This window comes from Acomys minous (genome assembly GCF_964271855.1).
Source record: "Acomys minous genome assembly, chromosome: 3".
Taxonomy (NCBI): Eukaryota; Metazoa; Chordata; class Mammalia; order Rodentia; family Muridae; genus Acomys; species Acomys minous.
In genome coordinates, this window is record NC_140485.1 from 45,676,876 (window position 1) to 45,698,630 (window position 21,755).

At 47.2% G+C, this 21,755-nt stretch overlaps 1 long non-coding RNA gene across 1 annotated transcript; it reads right to left on the reverse strand.

Moving 5' to 3' along the window:
• Nucleotides 1-285: 285 nt before the first annotated feature.
• LOC311595003 lies at nucleotides 286-9,209 on the reverse strand. The gene is made up of 4 exons (XR_014778282.1): nucleotides 9,107-9,209; nucleotides 6,963-7,170; nucleotides 5,689-5,774; nucleotides 286-605 (listed from the first exon to the last, which is right to left on the reverse strand). It is a non-coding gene; the product is annotated as an uncharacterized lncRNA (long non-coding RNA).
• Nucleotides 9,210-21,755: the final 12,546 nt, after the last annotated feature.

Sequence of the window (21,755 nt, forward strand, 5' to 3'; positions counted from 1 at the left end):
GACATTTCCACAGAAGTTGAATCTTAACCAGAGATAAACTGAGGTATAATAAAAGGATTTTTGAAACTTCAGAAAGACAGAAACTTGCAGTAGAATTCTGAGATGTTCTTACATCGATTGTCCTGGGCCTTGGGATTTATACCAACCCATTCACAGAGTCATTAGTCTTGGTGAGGAGAGGAAATGCTAAAAGCAGTGGTGTGGGAGAGGCAAGCAGAGAAACTAAATAACCTAGAGATGCCACAAACTTTAAAGGACAAGAAAATAATATTTAATAAGGCAGTTTCTGAAGGCTTCTCCTTAGAGGCAGATAAATGTTTAACCAGGAGATCTGGGTGTGGGGAAGCTGCGAGCTGTGGTGTTTGCCACATTCTGTGGTGTAAAGACACCCAGCAGGGCCAGTTTCCAGGTAACCACAAGCTGCTGCTGGCCGTAGCACTCGACAGAGAGACGTTCACAGCTGATGCAACCATGGCTCCTGGAGCTTGGACAGAGATTTGGAACTAGAAACCAAGGAAAAAAATGAAACAGCAGGGACTCCAGAAACCATAAATCCTCAGCCGAAGTCGGGGTGACTCAATCTCTTTCTTCCATTGTGCTCTGACCTGAAAAAGAGATTTTTTTTTCAAATTGTAAGAAAAAAATTGTCAATTTGAGAACTTTCTGATATGTAGCCTTATGCAGGATTTAAAAGATAGAAATGGAGATAAGCATATTTACTCAGTTAAGCAACTGACCCAGGGAACGAAAAGGTGCTCTGTTTGCTCCAAGGACTACTCAGAGCTAGTCCTGTAGCTCAGTGGTAGAGTGCTGACCTAGCATGCATGAGGCCCTAGGTTCAGTTCCTACTACTGCCAGAAAGGAGTGGGGGCCGTTAGAGAAGAAGAGAAAAGGGACCATTGCACACATACAACATACAACAAGCAGAAGGGCCTTTAGGAGAATGTCTGTCCTGTGGTTAGAAGGTACCACTTTAGGAGAGTAAATGTCCTGTCATAGGAGGTATCACCATCACTGGAGTCAGAACCTACTCTTTACTGATCTAAATGAAGCTGTTTTTGGCTTCCCGACCCTCCTTCTCTAGCCTAGAAGGGAACACAGAGGTGGCCGCTCAGGTGCTCTATCCGCTTGCTTTAACAGTGGTCAGGAGACTCAGACCGGGACCATCTGAGTTCTCCTTATCCCTACAGTAGCAGCTCCTTAATGGATTGTTACGCTGGGTGCTAAGCGGAGCAAGTGCCCACTTTTCCCGGTGCCTGGGTTTCCCTCCTTCTTACTCCTTCTATTCCCTCCACATTGCAGTGCCAGCCACCTTCTCCATCTTGCTTTCTTAAGATGACTGCTGGTCTCCCTAGCTCATGGCCTCCCTAGCCATTGCCTGTTGCCTTTGCTCTGTGCAGAGCAATACTTCTCCCTATTCCATGCCATGAAGACGGGAAGTGTGCCTGTGGTGTGGACTTTCATATACCCACTGCCTCGAACAATTTAAAAATAAACAGATGATCCGTGTCTTTTTCTGAGCTCGCCACTAAAACATCCCATCAGCTTTCTTTTCCTGCAGTCATTCCACTGTGGTCTAACCCATTATGGCTAATGCCATGAACTGTCTAGCGGGGCCCACGCAAGGATAAAGGATTCCTTGGAAGTATTTGACAGTCTCCAAAAAAAAAAAAAAAAAAAAAAAAAAAAAAAAAGATGGATGTACAGTTTTTAGATGTGCTCTACTCAGCCCAAACAAGGCTACAGGAGGTAGATTCTGACATGAGCCCCAGGGATTCCCAGACCCTGATAGTCATTGCACATGCATGTCCTTCTTTCTCCTTGGGTGTAGGGTGGACTCATGACTTGCTCCTAACCACTACAATATGGCAAACAGACATGACAGAGAATTACTTCGTGGTTAGGTTAAAGGACCATGACCTCTCTCTCTCTCTCTTCTTGATTATATTTATCTGAAGGGCAGGGCCACCTGGCAAGGAGCTGTGGGTAACCTGTGGACAACAGTTTGAAACTGAATCCGACTAAACCTCACATGACTTTGGAAAATTCCCAAAATGATCTTCAGGCTACCTTGATTTCAGCCTTAGAGAGACCCGAGACAGAGGTCCTGGTTAAACTGTATCTGGATTCCTGATAGACAATAACTGTGAGATAACAAATATGTCCCTTTTGAGACATCAAATTCTGGGGTAGCTTGTTATGTGTCAGGTGATGACTATACACAGGCAAACGACATATCACCAAACGTTATTTCTACAGCTTCCTTAGATATGCAGGCAGTCCTCCTGGGCTGGGCAGTCATAGTGACAGAGCCAACACATCCTTCAGACTTTGTGTTCCAAGGGCCAGAAGCAATGGGAAGCTAGACAGAAGCCCACCAAATCCTGGACCCCTAGAGCCTTGTAATGCCAATATTGGGAGCTGAGGTGGTATCACCTTGGGAAAGGGCGAGCAAGATTCTTGAAAGTGACGTGGAGCTAGCCGAGGAAAGGGTGATGTGTGTTGGGGATGAATCATCTCCATCCCTCCTGGAGAACGGCTTGTATTTTGGACAAAGGTGGCTACCAGGTCCTATGTTTGAGTCTTTGAAGCAACCTCAAGCTGCCAGTGGGCTAGCAGCCATCTGTTGTCTTTTTAATACACCCCAAGATCCTGGCCTTGAATAAAAGTAGACCCCGAAGAGAGCCCTGGACCCTGTGACCTTCAGCCAGAGAGAAGACATGGAATGCCCAGTAAGGGATGGGGCAGAGGCTAGGCCTTTTTCCAGTCTCCCCAAGATCCATGGTTTCCAAGGAAACATTAAACACCCAGCTGAGGCCCCAAACAGAAGAAAAACAAATCAGCTCACTGAAAGAGTGTCTACATTTCCATCCTACATTTTATGTAGCTTTATAGAGGGTAGCTGGGAAACTCTTGACAAAAGAAACAAAGAAGTGATGTTTCTATCTTCCCACAGGCTGTTCTGGGGGAGGGAAGGGAAAGGGGGAAAGAGGGGGGCTGGGAGATACCTGGGTCCCTTCAGAGCAACCTCAGGGAGGGCAGACCTGCTCCCCCCTCAGGCCCTTGGAGCCCTTTGTGCTGAGGCACCCTCTCCTTTCCCTGTCTTCTGTCTGCTGCAGGCCAGGGCACAGCCAGCATGCTCTGTGAGCCACAGGTTCTGCCATGTAGGTTAAGTTCAGGAAAATGCCAAGTGATATCTGGGGGGCAGTCCAGAGAACAAAGCTGTCCACCTTGAGCCACAGCCCTCCTTCAGGGTATGGAATACAGTGGCTCTGGATGGACAATAGCTCCAAGAAAGCTTTGTGAGGAGAAAAGGAAAGTTGCTGTGGCTCTTGAGAGGCTTTGGTCTGAATCCAGGTTCAGATACTTACTGTGTGAGCTTGGGTATATTAGCTGATACACCTTTCAAGCCCCAGTGTCCCCACTTACATATGTGCAGTGCAAGAGTCTACTTGCTAGCTGTCTACCTTGTATGGTTCAGCAGGTCAAGTGAGACACTTGTCTGGAGCACAAATTTAGGGAAGCACCAGAAGGTTCAATAATCAGCATAGTTAATATTCTAATGATATGCATTTGTGTCTGTATGCATATGCACATGGCAGAAATATGTGTTCTCATAAGTGTGCATGTACATGCAGATGTGCATGTACATAGAGAGACCTAAGATCAGAGTTGGTGTCCTCCTTGCTTGGTCTCCACCTTATTTTTCGAGACAGAGTCTCTCACTAAACCTAGGGCTCACTAACTGGGCTACACTGCTTGGCCAATGAGCCCCAGAGATCTGCCTCTCTTCGCCCCCCTTCCCCAGAGTTGGAGTGTGTGGACACAAAGCTGTGCCTGGCTTTTAAGTTTCCTTGCTTGTGTGCCAAGCACTCTGTAGATGAACCAAGCCATCTCTCCTGGATTTTTAGTGCAATGTGTTTAAAACTCTTAAATTAGTAAAAAGAATTCACGACAGAAAAAAATATCACAAGATAATTGTCTGCTCAGTAAATGGTCGTGAGCCTTTGCTTGGGTTTTCAGGAGGCTCAGAAGGTAAATCCTAGCTGCATGAAGAGCCTCTGCCAGCCAGCCTTGGCCCAAGTTCAACTTTGCCACCCTGATTTACACTAGTACAATGATTAGCTGACTCCATAGAGATGGCCTGCAGACCCGTCCAATCCTGCCTTCTCTGCTCCTCATCTCTGTCACCTTGGATAAGTTATGCCACCGCTCCAGGCCTCAAACTAATGTGTGTATTAGGAAACATACACTATCTCCACCAAAGGGTTTTACAAAACAGGATGCCTAACCCATGGCCAGTGCTTCAGTCACCATGGCTGTCATTATGGCACTATTTATCAGGCATCAGGATGACATGAATTTTTTTTCCCTTGGCTGGGAAGAGATGAAACAGGCTGGCATTTGGTGGGTGCTTTCTCTCAGCCTCTGTGATAGGATGCATCTGCCCAGCTTTCTTGTTAATCAAATATGCAGCTGGCCTGGGAGCGGCTGCCTGGAGCGGCTGCCTGGAGCAGCTGCCCGGATCTGCCTGTACTGCTGGGTCTGCTCCCATCTGGATATCAGAGGGAACACAGAAAGAGGGTCCGAGCAAGGCAGGAGCAGCTGAAGCAGAGGGCCCAGACGGTCCAGGTCTCAATCTCAAGATCACAGGAATTTGAGATGCATAGGTTTGGGCAACACAATAGCACCCCCAGGTTAAGCAACCCTGCTTTTTCCTTCACATGCACAGAGTAGGGGCTTTGGCTCCATTTTGACCAATCATCTGTTCTGATGACTGAACTGTCCAGTTTGCGGATACCTGAAGATGCAGGGAACTCCAAGAAGGCAAAGAAAATGTATTCTAAATCATTTGGGGGTGAGTGTTCTCCTTTCTATGCTTCCTGACATTGGGAGGCTTTGAACAAAAGTTGATAGTAGATAACAGTGTTCACCTGCCCATTAAGTAAGATAATACAGGCTGACACCAAGAGCCAATAGGGTTGGCTAGCAGGACAGAGGAGCTACATGGTGGCAGAAGGCAGGCTTCTATCATTTTTAACAATGCTGGGAAACACCTGGAGAGCTCATCAAAAAACAGTTCTGGTCAGAAGAAAAACCCCACTCTGTAAGCGCTTGCATGATGTTCAATCCCCAGGACACAATCCTTTTTGTTTTGTTTTACAATGGGCATGCTTGTACTTCTAGCACTTGGGAGGCAAAGCTGGGTGGGTCCGACACCTTGTTGACCAACAAGCCTAGCTACTTAAGTGAATCTCAAGCCAATGAAAGATTCCCCATCTCAGGGGAGACAAAAACGGGGTGGTACCTGAGGAAAAACACCCAGCAACAACAACAACACACACATACACCACAGTTGTGCCTCAGCAAGTCTGGGGGGCTGAGAAGCAGGAATCTGCATTTCTAATAGAACCCCAAGTGTCTGTGGCTCTGATGTCAGTGGGTCTGGGTGACAGTGAAGAACAGCTCAGCTCCTTATGGGCAGTGGGACCTTTGGCACTTATCCTCTCTGAATCAAATTCCTCACCTATGAAACCAATGAAAGTAAGAGTACTCCATGGGTTTAAATGAGAGAAAAATAAACTGTTCAGACACACACGTGCATCCCAGCATGCACAAACACACACACACACACACACACATACACACACACACACACACACACACACACACACACACACACACTACCTGGAACACAAGAAGCCTTCAGTACACATTCGCTCTTGCAATCCTTAATGGCTAAGTATCTCACAATGAGAACTTCACGTGCCTGCCTTCAAAAACAAAGTAGAAAAATGAGTAGGATGGTCGCTATGCATTCATGCCTACACAAAATATTTGCATATCCTTTCAAGGGTCTCTCGTGGGCGGGGGGGGGGGGTGCGGGGGTGCAGGGGGGGCGCAGGGGGGGCGGGATGGAAGTTCCTCCTTCTCGCACCGGTGGTTAAGTAGATTATAATAGCATTCACATTTGTAATATTTCTTTTTTTTTTTTCAGAATGCACAATGTCAGAAGACATTATACCAGGTAATAGCTCTCATTTGTGAGCCTCTGCTCTGTGACTGTGGAGATCCTTGTTTTTCTGTTCTTATTCTACACACAAAGTAGCTGAGGCTCAGAAAACCTGATGGTATTAGAAGCAAGGTGTTCTCGACTCCATGAGACCGTCACCACACCTCAGTTCACTCCCTTAGAGTGATGACAGCTCCAGAGGCATGCACATAGCAAAGACGAAGTGATCAGGCCCACAGGGAACACATTAAAGGATGTCCTTGACCTCAAATAATTTTCATCTGGCTGAGGAATCAAGATGAGCGTTGGGGCTGAGAGGTACCTCAGTGATGTAGTCTGCCCCATATGCTCTCAGCCCTGGGGTCAGTTCTCAGCATAACAGTTAAGTAAGCAGAGCATGAATAAGTCATCATTATGATCAAATAACAGACGTGGCCGACATTTCAGTGGTTCCCTGGTATTTATTTGCTCTTCGTATTTTTAAATTTTTAATTGTGTTAATTTATTCAGATTACAACTCAATTGTTATTCCATCACTCGTATCCTCCCATTCCTCCCTCCCTCCCGCTTTCACTCTATTCCCCTCCCCTAGGTCTAAGACCGAGGGGGACCTCCTCCCCCACTATATGGTCATAGGCTATCAAGTCTCATCTTGGTAGCCTGCTTATTCTTTCTTTGAGCGCCACCAGGCCTCCCAACCAAGGGGAGGTGGTCAAATATGGGGCACCAGAGTGCATGTCAGAGTCAGTCCCTGCTCTCCACACAACTGTGGAGAATGTCCTGTCCATTGGGTAGATCAGAGCAGTTTACTAATTGCATTGTCCTTGGTTAGTGCAATAGTTTGAGCAGACCCCCCTTGAGCCCTGATCCACCGGTCATGATGTTCTTCTTGTAGGTTTCTAGGACCCTCTGGATCCTTCTATTTCCCCATCTCCTATATTTTTTTTACCTAGAGTCTCAGTAGAGCTTCCCTTGCAGCTGTGTCATGAGGCTGGCCAGTGGATGTGGGTGGACATGGAAGAGGCTTCCGGTCAGTATGGTCCTTCTTCTGAACATGTATGTTCCTTGCTTCCCTTGCCTCACAGCAGTGACTAGGACAGCCGTGTGTTCCAGAGGATGCTCTTCAGATGCAAAGAGACAGCTCCATGGGTATCTGACTGAAACAGGGAAATGACTCTCTGGAGTCACCCCCCTTGAGACCCTTGGTTACTGCAGTATTACCTAATTTCCTCCACTCAGACGAATGAGGCTGCCATGGTTGTGAAGAAGGCGTTGCATGGAGAGCAGTGGGTCCAGAAACACACATGGGGAGTGACCTGAAGGCCTCAGTCTAGACCTGACAAGACAAAATAGTTAGGAAAGGTACGAGGGATGATTAACCTTTAATAAAGCCTTTCTAAGGATTAACAAAGTTTCAGGAGCCCCGCAATGGGCTTTCTACATAGTGGGACCTTCTACATCCACCTGAAAACCTTCCACAGCAGAGACATTGTCACATGACCTCCAAGAGGGCAGGCTCTGAGGTGGAAGTCCCTTGGCCAGAATTCTGTCCTTCTCCTAGCTGTGTCACTTTCGTAATTAAAAAACTGCTTCACCTCTAGCACTTAAGAAAATACATTATGTACAGTTGTTATTATAATGATTGAGCTAATATAATATTTATTGGGCAGTAGTAAATTGTCCCCAGCTTAATGTCATAAAGTAACAGTAATCATTTTATATCTCTTGAAGTTTGTATGGGTCAGGAATTCAGGGGTACCCTTTGGGGAGTTCTGGCTCAAGCTATCTCATGTCACATGTTGACTGATGCTGCATTATCTGAAGATGTAAGTTGGGATGGAAGACCTACTTTCAAGTAGCCTCACTCATTGGGTGCTGGCCACAGGGCTTCCCCACAGGATGTATGATGCCCTTGCTATGTGGTGGCCGGCTTCTTTCAAAAAGAAGCATCCAAAAGAGCAAGGAGAAGGTGGTGATGGACTCACACAGGTCACACAGGTCAGCTCTGGCTCAGTATGGGGTGATGATGAAGGCGGGGTGGTGGTGGTGGTGGCGGCGGCACATCTGTGAAGCTAGAGAGCATAATCTTTTCTGCTAATATCTGAAATATTTCATACCGTGCCTGACACATGGTTAGGCCTTGGTAAACATTAGCTATCTGTATTAGAAACAGAGTGATCAGTAATCTCTCCCTCAGAACCCCCAGCTCCTGCACCAGTTTACTCTTCCTCGTGCATTCCCCCAAAACACATGTGTCCTTTGTCTTGTGAGGCTGTGTGCTAGACTCTGGGCTTCCACGAGGAAGGAATCCTATCTGGTACTCTATATCCCCAAGGAGGAAGTATCCTAACAGAGACAAGAGAACTGCTAGGAGCATGGGTTTCCCAAGGCTGTTCACCACCATTATCTTGCTTGAGAGATACAAGGTGGAGGGGTTCTGACCACAAGATCTGGGACAAGATTACATGGGAGCAACTCTCACCTTTCTTTATTAGTTGTGTGGCCTCGGACAAGTTACTTTCTGGACTGTTTGCTTCTTTGTTATAAATATGAGTAATAATTCTTATTTCGTTGAGCTGTATGAATTATATTCTCTGACTATAAGAAAGACTCAGGATCTGGCGTGCAACAAATGCTCATAAATATCAGCTATTATACATACTCAGAGATGGGGATCAAGGACAATACAAAGGGACAAGGACATAAAGAGATGCAGGACCAGCTTGGATCTTTATCCGTTAGCCCTTTGACAAGTGCAAGGTAAGGCTGGTGTTAAAACAAACTTTCTAGTGCTTTTCCTAGATACCTGAGGTTGGTTGAGAGTGATGAACACACAGCTGAAGCAAGCATATGCACGATGTGCGAGTGCTGGCCCAGGCTTGGGCACCTTCAGCGTCAGCTGGCAAACATTATTCATCTGACTTCTTCTGTGGCTGGGACTTGAGCTCCTTTTTGGCTTTCTTAACTAGTTCTTAACAAGTTCTTAACTAGTGGATCCATTTCCTCAGCCATAAAATTACTATGTTGCTACTTCATAACTGTAATTTTGCTTCTCCTGTGTGTTGTAATATAAATATCTGAAATACAGCGTACCTGATATGTGACCCCTGTGGGGTTATGACCCATAGGTTGAGAACCACTGCATAGGAGGATTATGCAAGTCCAAATGGGATAGGAAGTTGATCCAAGGTGGACAGTAGACCAAAAAGAACTGGGATTCTTGGAGTCACATTGTGATGACAGAGGAGAGAACCCCTCCCTATGACTCTTCAATGACAACTACAAAGGAGCCTTGGCTGAAGTTGCTACACAGTGAGACTCAAAAGGAAGAAGACAGATCACACCCAGGCATGTACTATTCAACAAACAGCAAACACCACTCCTAACCCAGCCATTCTACCTCACCTTGGGTCTCACCAGTGGGAGGTGGTGGTCCCTGGCCTCTAGTTTGAGCAGCTGATGGCTGGTCTTTCGAATGGCAAGTGTACTCCTATACATCATATGAGTAGAGAGTTTGTAAAATAAGAAACACTGGGAGTTTTGGGGAACAAGGGGAGCAAGGTCAGGATATGCATGTTCTGGGGCCCCAGTTCTCAGTTATGGCACGCTCTGGGCCCTGGAAGCCCCTCCCCTGATGAAGGCCATTCAAGTGACTTCAGCCCTAAGTCTGGGTGGGGCTATGAAGCTGCACAAAGCCCAGAGGAAAAAAGTGGCAGAGCAAACCTACAGGAAGGGCAGGGAGCCTACAGAGGATCCCTAGTGTCTGGAGCAATCACCTCGTTTGAAAGAAACATCCTGTCCTAGAGGCATGCGAAGATCACAAAACTCATGAAATAAAGGAAATGCACTTCTTCTCCCCCCTCCCAACAAATAAATACAAATTACAAGGCCCAGGAAACTCCCCAAACTTACAAAATTCACTAAACCCTTGCCAAGTTTATATGCGCTATAACAATCACTGGAAAGAGAGACTCCCCCACAGAGCGGCAGCTTTCACGAACTGTCGTCCTTGCTGAGGCGGGCTTTCAGTAATACAGCTACCTTTGAGTCACCCATGGTTTTGTAAGTAACCCCAATAAATCCAGTGACTTACCAGGAGAAGCTGGGCAAAGCCATTTCTTTGGCTTGTTGTTTCTGTCCTATATGACGTGAACAGACACTAGTTCGTGTCTCCCCAGGACAAGTCATATAAAGCCTAGAGAGACCCCCCCATGTATCCCTATGAGTCAAAGAATAGCTCCCAAATAACCAGCGTTTCCTGTTAGTCTCAACTCCAAGCCTTGCCTCTGCCTGCAACATCACGAGTCCATGAGATTACCTTCAATATTCGTGAAGTTTCTTCTTCATTTTCCTTCTCTAGTCTCAGCTGAAATCACAAAGCCAGAGGCCCCCAGACCATTCTCCAGTCCCCGTTGGCATTTGAGTGGTCTGCTCTTAGCAGAAGCATGGCCTGGTGTCCACCGGTCCTGATTACCACACTCCTCTGAGGCGTCCTCCCAGTGATTTCGGCATGCTTGTTCTCTTAGGGAGGTCTTTTCTCACACTGACTTCTTGTGCCTTCATTCGTCTACTGGACTTGGACTCGGGGCTAGCTGTAACGACCGCTAAGGCTTAGCTGTGCTCCTTGGTGTGAGCACGTGGGTTTCAAAAAGCAAACACAGTGACAGTAACATCATCACTGAGGGATGCTGTGAACGTTCAAGGACCTGGTGTATGTGCTTGTCACTTGCTTTGCATGATGGCTTCCGGTGCAGGTGCTGAAATGAAGGTGCACTGCCTTGTCGGTAGGTTGATCTCACTCACTGAGTCCTCAGAAGTCTGCAGAGGGCCTGAGAATGCTGCTCAGGAGGATGGCAGTCAGTGGGACGCACCCACAAGCCTCAGCATCCCCATGACACAGAGCCGTGAAGAGGCAGGATGGAGCCCAGAGATGGAGCCCAGAGCACACTCCTGGGCTCCTGGGAAAGGCTTTCTGAGGCACTTACCAGGAAATTCCAATGCCTTCTTCACTTCTAACAGCTACGTAGAGCTGGTCTGGGAAGGCGGAGTAAGAGACTTTGGCAGGCAAGGAGCCAGTGAGATGCCACCACCATGCATTTAGCAGTAGGAGAGCAGAACTGAGGCTGGACCAGCAGAAACCCCACGGGCAGCTGAGCGCTTATGAGGAGCCGGAGCAGAGATGTCCTCCAGCATCACCAGAGAGACCGCTATCCAGAGGGGACCAGCTTAGGATCTTTGCTGTGGCCTTGCTGCATCTCCTCGTGGATGTGAGTGGCCCTGGCCCTAATCCCCATGACACAGGCCTGTCATGTGCTGAAGGGACTGAGGGGAGAGACTGCACTGAGCTAGTGTGTTCCTTACTTTTCCCATTGCTATGACCATGTGCCTGAAAAGCAGCCACTTACAGGAGGGGAGTCTTATTCTGATTCACCGTTCAAAGAGTCCTAATCCACTGTGGTGGGGAAGTCCTGGCAGCAGAAACACAAGGCGTCTGGGTACACTGCATCTGCAGTCAGGAAGTAGGAGCATCGAATGTGGCTGCTCAGCATGCGTTTTCCTTTTTATTCATTCCAAGCCTCCAGCTCATGGAATTACATCACCTAAATCAACCCAGTCCAGAGCCCTCCTCACAGACACACCCAGGGCGTTTCTATCAGGATTCTAAATTTCATCAGGTTGACATCAAGATGAACCCTCACAACCAGTATATGACTCACTCTATTTTCAGAGCACTTGTTCTCCTGGGAATTAATACAGATTGGCCAAGTCAGCCTCCCAGACACCAAGCCTCTGAGAGCAGCTGCTTCTGTTCTGGAGTTTCTCTCTTGCCTCCTTGGTCCAGAATTCAATTTCTCTTATAGTTATTATTGTTATTATTATTATTATTATTATTATTATTATTATTAGTAGTAGTAGTAGTAGTAGTAGTATACAGTAGTAGTATACATGTACACCTGCACACCAGAAAAGGGCATTAGATCATATATATTATAGATGGTTGTGAGGCACCATGTGGTTGCTGGGAATTGAACTCAGGACCTCTGGAAGAGCAATCAGTGCTCTTAACGCCTGAGCCATGTCTCCAGCACCACCACCACCCCTTACAGTTTTATAAAAACTCAGATATCACAGAATGGAGGCATTGCCTCGGATCACAAAACAACAACAACAACAACAACAACAACAACAAGAAAACAAAAACAAAACCCTGCCCCATGTCCCTTTTACGTTCTTCCTGGCCAGAGCCTTTGCCTGCACCATGGCACCCACAGCCCTGTAAGCTTTCCCCTCTTGATGTTCAACACACTCAGCGAGGCAATCAGATCAGATCGGAAGGTGAATTCAGGTGAGGTCCTGCAGAAACGCTAAGACGTTCTATGGAATCTGGATAAAGGAGCGCCACTGGCTGACAGAAGCCAGAGACAGATAGAGATGGCTCAATGGACCTTCCTGCCATGTATTACCTGCATGTAACAACGGTATGTTAAGATATTTTCTGGGCCAGAACTCTGCTTGGCCTTGTGGACCCACTGTGAACAAGTCAGGTTTCTCAGGCCACATGGAACATCCAGTGAGAAGACATACAATGAATACGAGGAGCGATTTACAATTACTCATTGAATTAATAAGATTATCTTTCAGGATGGGGAAAAAACAGGGGCTGGAAATACACAGCAGAACTGTCTTCGGAGAGTTGCTTTGGACTTTCTCTGAGGAAGTGGCCTTCTAGGTGAATCCTGAAAAATGAAAGGAAGCCACCCCTTTGAAGAGCAGGGAGAGAGTGTCCAGGTGCGTTATGGGGGTGGGCACAGGGCACACAAAGGCTCTGAGACTGGAAATTACACAGAACTTCCTTGGAACTGACAGAGGCGAGGGCAGCGAGGCAAATAGGAAACAAGATATTGGGTGGCAGAGGCTGATGGATGTCTTTGTGCGGTGACAACATGGGTACACAGATAAAGAAGAATGGGCCGAGCAGAGTATATTAAGTGCTGGAGGACCATCAGGATGTGCTCATGCATTAAGCAGACTTGAGGAGGAGGCTGCGCTGGGGAAAGCAGTGTGGCAGGGAGGGACTCCACATTTCCAGCTGGGGCTGTGATTTACTACGATAAAGAAGCCTGGGCAGGTGTGCAGAGTAAAACAAAACCAGGTTTGTGGGTGGCTGTGTGGGCATGGGCCAGAGGCATAGCCGCATGAAGCTACTCTATAGCGGCCCGAGGAATGCTTTTCAGTCTTCTCCTCAGGCAAAGCTGGGGTTCTTGACTTTGTCACAGAAAAGAATCTCAGGATGAGCCGATATGAAGTGGAACTGGGTTTTATTGGGAAGATATTTCACAAGGCTTTATGGATAGGGTTAATAAAAAGTGGAATGCTGGGGGAGGGGGTGCAGACAGACTCAAGTGTGAGTGTGGGCTTCCAAGGGAGAGTCGCATTCAAATGTCTCACCAGCATCTGTACTATTTTGATGGCTTCTCCAAGGGCTGCTAAGAACCCATCCCACCCCCATTTGGGCAGTGGTGGTGCACATCTTTAATCCCAGCACTTGGGAGGCAGAGGCAGGTGGATCTCTGAGTTTGAGACCAGCCTGGTCTACAGAGTTAGTTTCAGGGCATCCAGGGCTACACAAAGAAACATTGTCTCAAAACAAACAAACAAACAACAAATAAACAACATTAATACCCCCCACCTACTTTCCTTCCTTTCCAATACATGAGATTATAGGGCTGCTCCAAGGTGCCTTGGCGAGAACTGCAGTCTCTGAAGAAAACATGGGTTCTCAAAGGCTGTACATGGAGACTTGACATCCCTCTTATGGTATATGAGGTTTACTGTGAGATTTCTAAACAAAACTACAAGTTCTCATATTGGAAAGGAAAAAAGGCTATACTCAAAGGCTGGCTTAGGAGTTAAGTATGACTTATTGGTATTTTAACTTTAAAAAAAAAATTCTTATTTAAAGTGCCTCTATATAAAAGGAATATTGTCTCTACGTAGGTAGGCAAACTTCACAGTAATTATCCTGGAGTTCTTCACTTGGCTCCAACAAGACTCCAGCAGGACTCCAGGCTGGGGTCTCCTTTCCCTTCCTCTTCTCTTTCTGGCCTGCTTCAGGCTGACTCCCCAAGAAGTGCTGAAAAGGCTGAGTTTGAGGAGAACCAACAGGCAGCCTGATTAGAGGCTGGTTCAGGACTCCAGGTAAGAAATAAGGATGCCCCAGGGTGGTAACAGGGAAAACAGATGCCCCATCCTAAGCAAGCAATGACAAGGGTACCAGGGGCCAGGGGTGGGGTTCAGTGATAGAGCTCTGGGTTCAATCCCCTGCTTGGAAAAAAAAAAGAGACAGACAGAGAAAGAAAGTGCTTTTTAACCTCTCCAAATGCTCTAGATTTCCCTCTGCGAGATGCTGAGCAGCAGCCAGAAGGAGGAGGTCTTTTCGGAGAACACTGAAATGATACAACCATATGGAGGGGAGTGGACGGGGAGGGAAGCGATGGAGAAAATGGGGTCAAGAGAGACTAGGCAATGCTGTGTCCTCCACAGCTGACTGACATGGTGAGGAAGTTCTGGGTACCATCTGTGCCAGGGAAACGGTAACCTGGGAAACAGATGGCTGGACAGGCACGCCCTCTGGCTGACCAGAGCCCTGCAGCCAGGGTGACCTTCCTGGGAGGTTTAGGATGAAGTGTTCAGAGACAGTGTTCCTTGTCCTCATGACTTCTCCCTGCTACTGGACCAAGGCTGCTCTGTTTGGTGCATTTCTTTTCTCTTTGGCTGTATTGTTCTCTAGCAGCTCTCTCCTCCAGCGCCTCAGGTTAGCAAAGGCCAGGGGCTAGTGAACACTGGAGATAGACCCTTAGTCAAACCTCGGAACTTTCAGGCACTCACCCACTCTTTCTTTGTTTGTTTGTTTGTTTCTTTCTTTCTTAGTCATTCATGCTTGCAAGCATTCAGTAAGTAATGACTGAGCAACTTTAACTTTGGGTACTGTCTTAGGGACAAAATAATGAACAAAACCTAGATGCTATACTTAAGGAAAGACACATCAAGAGGACAAGTCACCATGCCCTCAGAGAAAGCTGAGGCATGAGAAGAATGAATTTGAAGGCAGCTTGAGATATATAGCAAGACATTTCCTGACACAGAAAGAGAGCAAGAGCGAAAGAAAGAGAATGAGACAGACACACAGAAAGAGAGAGAGAGAGAGAGAGAGAGAGAGAGAGGGAGGGAGGGAGGGAGAGAGAGAGAGAGAGAGACTCTTGGTAGCAGACCTGTCATATTTATTACCTACAGCCTCCACCGCCTCCAGCCCTTGGACTTTACACTGTTAATTCAGATTTAAGCTTGTTTCTTTCATTTTGTCCCAAGAGTTTAAAATGCAGATGGAAATCCGGTTATGAAGGACACCGAGTATTGATTCTGGGTTTAGCCTTCATGCTGGGGGCACTAAAGAGCCATTCAGAATTTGGGGCACGGGAATGCCATTAGATTCTACTCAGACAATGCCTGCAGCAGGGAGGAGGAGGAGGAGAGACAGCAATAGGAGGAAGCTGCTGAGCCCAAAGGCAAGGGAATCCAGATGAGAATTCTCTGGGGCTCCTCACGGCTGAGGGGCTGCAGCACAGCAGACCCCCTTCATATGGGAAGTAGGTAAGCACAGGCTTACCTAGACGAGGCAGCTCACAAAAAGCAGGCGTTTAACCAACATTGATGGGCATCTTCCACCACTCGGATGCCTTCATACATAATTAATCCCCTCCAAGCTACTCTGTCAGGAAGAGTTAAGCGTAATCTCTTTCTTATACAGATGAAGAAATAGAAATTTAGTCCAAGCGACCCTGGACTTAAATCCTGCCTCCACCATCTACCAAAGGTGCAGAAAGTTCCCTGCTGGCCGAATCCTGGACCTGTGGCTGCCACTAACAGACCTTGTTTGGTGGATCCTCCCTAATGCACAGGGATCTGTGGTATCTCAGGGGAAAAGTCCTGAAAGGGTTCCTGCCCACTCCCTTCCCTGTCTTCCAACCTTTGCTGCCCTTGGGGCGGTAACTGGAGGTAACAGGCCTGGATCTAGAGGCTTCTTTTACAGGTAGCCTCTCCGTAGCCGGGGTTCTGGGAACAGTCTGCTCCCACTTCACCTTTCCCACTCTTGGTCTTTTGTTTTCATTACTAGGCCAAGGTGAGATCGAGAGAACAAGTGCGCCCCCTGCTGGTCTTAGCAGGCAAGTGCCGGCTGTGCCCTAGCTGAGAAGAAGGCAGGGATTTCCTGTTCGGATTTTAGGCCTTAGAGGCTTTTGAGTGGCCACCAGTGACTTTTTTTTTTTTAAATCAAATTAATCCCAGAGACAAGCTATCATCTTAGCTGGAAACAGGAAACAGTACTGAGAGGATCTGCTCAATTAAGTGTTGTGGGATAAGAGGTTTGGGGAGGGAGGCAAGTACACAGACCATTAACACAGACATGGACCACAGGAACACTGGGCACGATGCAGCAGAGAAGCCCACCGGGGCCTTTCCCAGGCATCCAGGACCAGCAAAATATCTCCTTGGGAAAATTAGGTCCTTCAGCACGGCAACCCCTTTTTCTCTTTCAAAACTGTAAAGAGGGCAATTAAACTATAAATTAATGAAATGCCTGCAGCAAGGAGGAGAGACAGCAATAGGAGATTAAACCACAGAAATGTGAGCACCAAAAGCTGGGTGTGGTGGCCCACACCTTTAATCCCAGCACTCTCCAAGCCGAGGCAGGTGGATCTCTGAGTTTGAGGCCGGCCTGGTCTACAGAGTGAATTCCAAGGACAGCGAAAACTACATAGAGAAACTCTGTCTCAAAAACAAAACAAAAACAAAAATGTGAGCACCAAACAAGATAGGAATTTGTATAATGGCCAATAGTATGCAACTAAAAACTTAAGAATCAAAAAAGGCCAACAGTATGTAATTAAAAATGTAAGAATTATCAATGTTTGGAAGCCAGCAGATATAGGTTCAAGTAGTTCCTATGTTCAGTGGCTTGAAACCTTCAAAGTGCCAGGTGGCCAATAGTTTCTAGATTAGAATATAAGGGATTGGGGATATTGCTCAGTGGTTAAGAGCACAGGCTGCTGTTCTAGAGGACCTGTGTTCAACTCCCAGCACCACATGGCTCACAGCTATCTGTAACCCCAGTTCCAGGGGATCTGACACCCTCACACAGACATACATGGAGGTGGAACACCAATGCTCATAAAATAAAAATAAATAGATCACTTACACACACACACACACACACACAAACACACACATACACACACACACACACACACATACACACACACACACACGCACGACATCCTGGTCTACAGAGAGAGAGAGTTCCAGGACATCAAGGCTACATGGGAAAACTCTGTCTCAAAAACTAAACTAAACTAAACAAACAAACAACAAGAATGTGAAAGGGATGATAACTAATAAAAGCTCCTCACTTGTGGTAACATCTCAGCTTTCTTACCATATTAGACTTGCATCTTGGAAATTTGTGAACACCAGGTCAGAGAGATTGACTAGCAATGCCTGGACAGGGTGCTTGTGGGTGTGCAGAGACCTGATTGCGTGGCTGACTCCGATGCCAATTTGTCTTCCGACTAAGGACCATAAGAAGAGGTTGATAGTCAGGGTCCTCACTGATGCAACAAGACAGGAGGGAAGCGGGACAGCTTGACCTCACCACATTCAGGGCAAACCCAGGTCACTTGTGGAGAGTCACACCTTTTCTTGCCCCTACTAAATCGGCAGCATGAGGGAGATGGCTCAGATGGTAAACTGCTTGTTCTTTAAGCATAAGGCCCTGATTTTAGATCCCAGAATGCACATAAAAAAAGAAAGAAAGAAAGAAAGAAAGAAAGAAAGAAAGAAAGAAAAAGCTGTGCATGGTAGCATATACTGTGATCCCAGAGCTGGGAAGAAGAAACAGATCCCTGGAATTTGCTGGCCCATCAGCCTACGCATGCAACGAGTTCAAGGCTGCTTCAAGACCATGTCTCCTAAAACTAGATGGATGCTCCTGAGGAAGAGCCGGCCTCCACATGCACATGCGCACTCCAACATAGCCTCGTCCAGCAGCACGGACACATGAAGAGCAATGGGATCGGCTCAGCACCCTGATCTCTGTTCTCAACCTTTGAGATCCTGGGCGGCCCGAAGCAGGTTGGCTCCAAGTGCCAGGAAAGCAGGTCTCAGTACTGCTGACTCACTGTCAGAGCCCAGGGGTGGGGGGTGAGGTGGGGGCTATGGGGGTTGCAGGGGGTGAGGGGTTGGCCTGCTCTGCTGAGTCTGGCAGGGAAAGGCAGACTGGCTTTCTGGAGTGAGTTGCATCCGCAGTAGTCTCAGTGATAGATACATCGATCAGGACTGAGACAGCTGCTCGCCTCTGTGCAGAACAGGTGGAATGTGGTAGGCAGCCAGAGATGGACAGAGTCTACACATCAAACCTTCCGGCTTGCAGAGCTGCTCATGCTACAGGGTGGTACCAGGAAACCACACAATCACCAAGTGAAGAACCTCCTTAGATAAGATCAATGGGGAAGTGAGAGCTTTCTCTGAAATCATGTTGACCCAACCAGAAATATGGTATCTGGAAACAGTCTACCCTTGCAAACAAAACAAACAAACAAACAACAAAGCCCATAATCCTTTAAGCAATCAGATTATGCAAGGGCACCAAACATTTTCCAGGTGTGCTCAGTGTGACCTCACACCTTTTCCAGGTGTTCTCAGTGTGACCTCACACCATAAGTGTCATTGCATTCAAGAATACACAACTTCCCAGACTCCCAAACAGTGCTCCTTCTGTAAGTTCTTTATGAATGACAATCAGTGGTGGGAGACTGGGAAACAGGGAGGTCTCAGCAGGTCACAGGAGCTGGAAGGCTGTCAAGGCTGAGTCCTACACGAGAACAGCAAGGGGCCGTCAACATGAAGCAGTGGGCTGGGGTCTGAAGTCCATGTCCTGCTATGGCATGGAAAGTCTTTTTCTACAGACAGGATCCACAGTCTCTTACTAGGTGTAACCCCAGAGAATTCAGGTCTACCATTTGCTTTCTCTAGACCCACAGCTTAGCATAGTGCTCAGGCCTCATTAGAAAAGCTCCTTTGTGCAGTAGACAGTGGTTAGTGCAAAATTCACAAGTGGCCAAAGTGCAGAGAGTGTTTACAGAGTTCTCAACCACAAATAGAACATCCGTGTCACACCCCCACCCTATAGGCTCAGGGGCCATTGCAGAAGAGTGGACAGAGAGACTATAAGAGCCAAAGGTCAGAGAGGAGCTGACCGGAAGTGTCTTCTGGATATGACAGGATCCTGTGTTGATGACCTCGTGACAGCTGTGGCTGTCTGGACAAGACCTGCACAAGAGGGCTGGAGAGATGGCTCAGCCGTTAAAGGCTAGGCTCACAACCATAAATATAAGAGTTCGGTTCCCAGTACTCACGGCTGTCTCTCCAGCCACCTTGGTACATATACACTATGGAATACTACTCAGCTATTAAAAACAAGGAATTCCCGAAATTTGTGGACAAATGGCTTGAGCTAGAAATGATCATAATGAGTGAGTTAACCCAGAAGCAGAAAGACTCAAATGGTATATACTCACTTATATCTGCATACTAGCCCAAGGGGCATGTCCCACAAAAGCCTTCACTTACCAGGAAACTGGGACAGAGTGGAGGACATTCTAGTGGGACTCTAGATGAGAGAAGCATGGGAGAATAGCAAAGTAGAAGGATCCAGAGGGTCCTAGAAACATACAAGTAGAACATTATGAAAGGCAGATTTGGGCCCAGGGGTCCCGCTCAAACTAAGGCACCAGCCAAGGACAATACAGGCAGTAAACTTTAAACACCTACCCAGATCTAGCCAACGGTCAGAACATTCTCCACAGTTGAGTGGAGAGTGCGGTATGACTTTCACACGAACTCTGGTGCCTCATATTTGACCATGTCCCCTGGAGGGGGAGACCTGGTGGCACTCAGAGGAAGGACAGCAGGTTACCAAGAAGAGACTTGATACCCTATGAGCATATACAGGGGGAGGTAATCCCCCTCAGGAACAGTCATAGGGGAGGGGAGTAAGGGGAAAATGGGAGGGAGGGAAGAATGGGAGGATACAAGGGATGAAATAACCATTGAGATGTAACAAGAATAAAAAAAAAAAAGACCTGTACAAGATCAAGCCAGTCACTACTCCAGGAGAAAGGAGGGGAGGAATGCAAGCTCCTACTCCTAGCTCAAGATTATATTGACAATCTAGTTTGAAACCAGCCTGGTCTACAAAGCCAGTCCCGGACAGCCAAGGCTACACAGAGAAACCCTGTCTCAAAAAACCAAACCAAAAACAAACAAATAATAAAAAATAAAATAAAAAGGAGAGAGAGAGAGAGATTGACAGTCAAAGGCTCCTGGGAGAGGGAGAGTCCATCTTATGGGTGTGGCCCCTGCCAAGTCAACCATCCAGCAGGAGAATGCCCTACACCCATGAATGTATGGACAGCGCAGATCAGACTTCAGGGATTATCTTTAAAAAAAAAAAACAGAACAAAACAAAACTACAAGGAGCACACAAAGTTGGGAGAGGATGGAGAGGTGGGGGTGGGTCTGGGAGTTGGTGGGAAAGGGAGGCGGTGGATATGATCGAGATGCATTGGATGAAATTAACAGACATATTATTTATGAGATCAGGTTGCTGAGCATGAGAAGCCTGGAAGGTTTGTCTTGACTTCTCGGTATCTCACTGGGTGGCCAGAGGTTAGAATCCTTATCTTCCTGCAGATTCAGGTTTTCCACACCGAGCCAGTTAAAGAACTTCATGTCCCTGGCCGAGTCCTGTGTCTCAGAAAGCAAGCTAGAGAAATCTGGCCACAGGTCCTAATGAGGCCATATACCAGCAGGTGATGGAAGCTCCACGGGCTGGCTGTCTCATCCACTGCCATACCAACCCCACTGGGCAGACAATGCAACGGATGCCCAGAGCTCCCCACCGCTGTTCCTATTAATAGCCAAAGCTAACGTTATTGAGCCTATTAGTTGTCCCAGTGCTAAGTGCTTTCAGGTGTGTTATACTAGTTACTCCTCATAGTCTCATAGGGAAGACACAATTATGTGTCTACTTAATTAAAAAAGGAAGGAAGGATGGGTGGGTAGGGATTGACCCTTAGAGGTCAAGCACATCACCATCAAGAAGCAGGGCTGTCTTCCCAGCCCGGCTGCCAAACCATATTCTTCACCAGTGGTGCTGCCTGCAACACACACACACACACACACACACACACACACACACACACACTCATGTGCACACTCACACACAGGTACACACTCACACATGTGCACACTCACAGGTGCACACTCACACATGTGCACACTCACAACAGGTACACACACACCAATACCAGTCAGACTGCACTGTGCTACTGTAGAGATCACTGAAGGAGAAAAGGTTTCCAGACATGCGGTCCTATGGCATATGAGGCACGTGAAAGATGTTCTCACACGGCTAAACTCTTAGGAGTGTCGCTACTGACGGTCAGCCCTGCTTTCGTTTCACATCATGGACAATAGCAGAGTGTTGAGGTCCATGCACCTTGCATCATCACATCATGCCATGCAGTTGTGAGCTTAGCTTGCAATCAAGAACTTGAGGTCATTTACCCGAATGAGAGGTGGTGAGGGCTGAAGACGTAAACTCAAGTTAGAAGAACCACGACCAGAA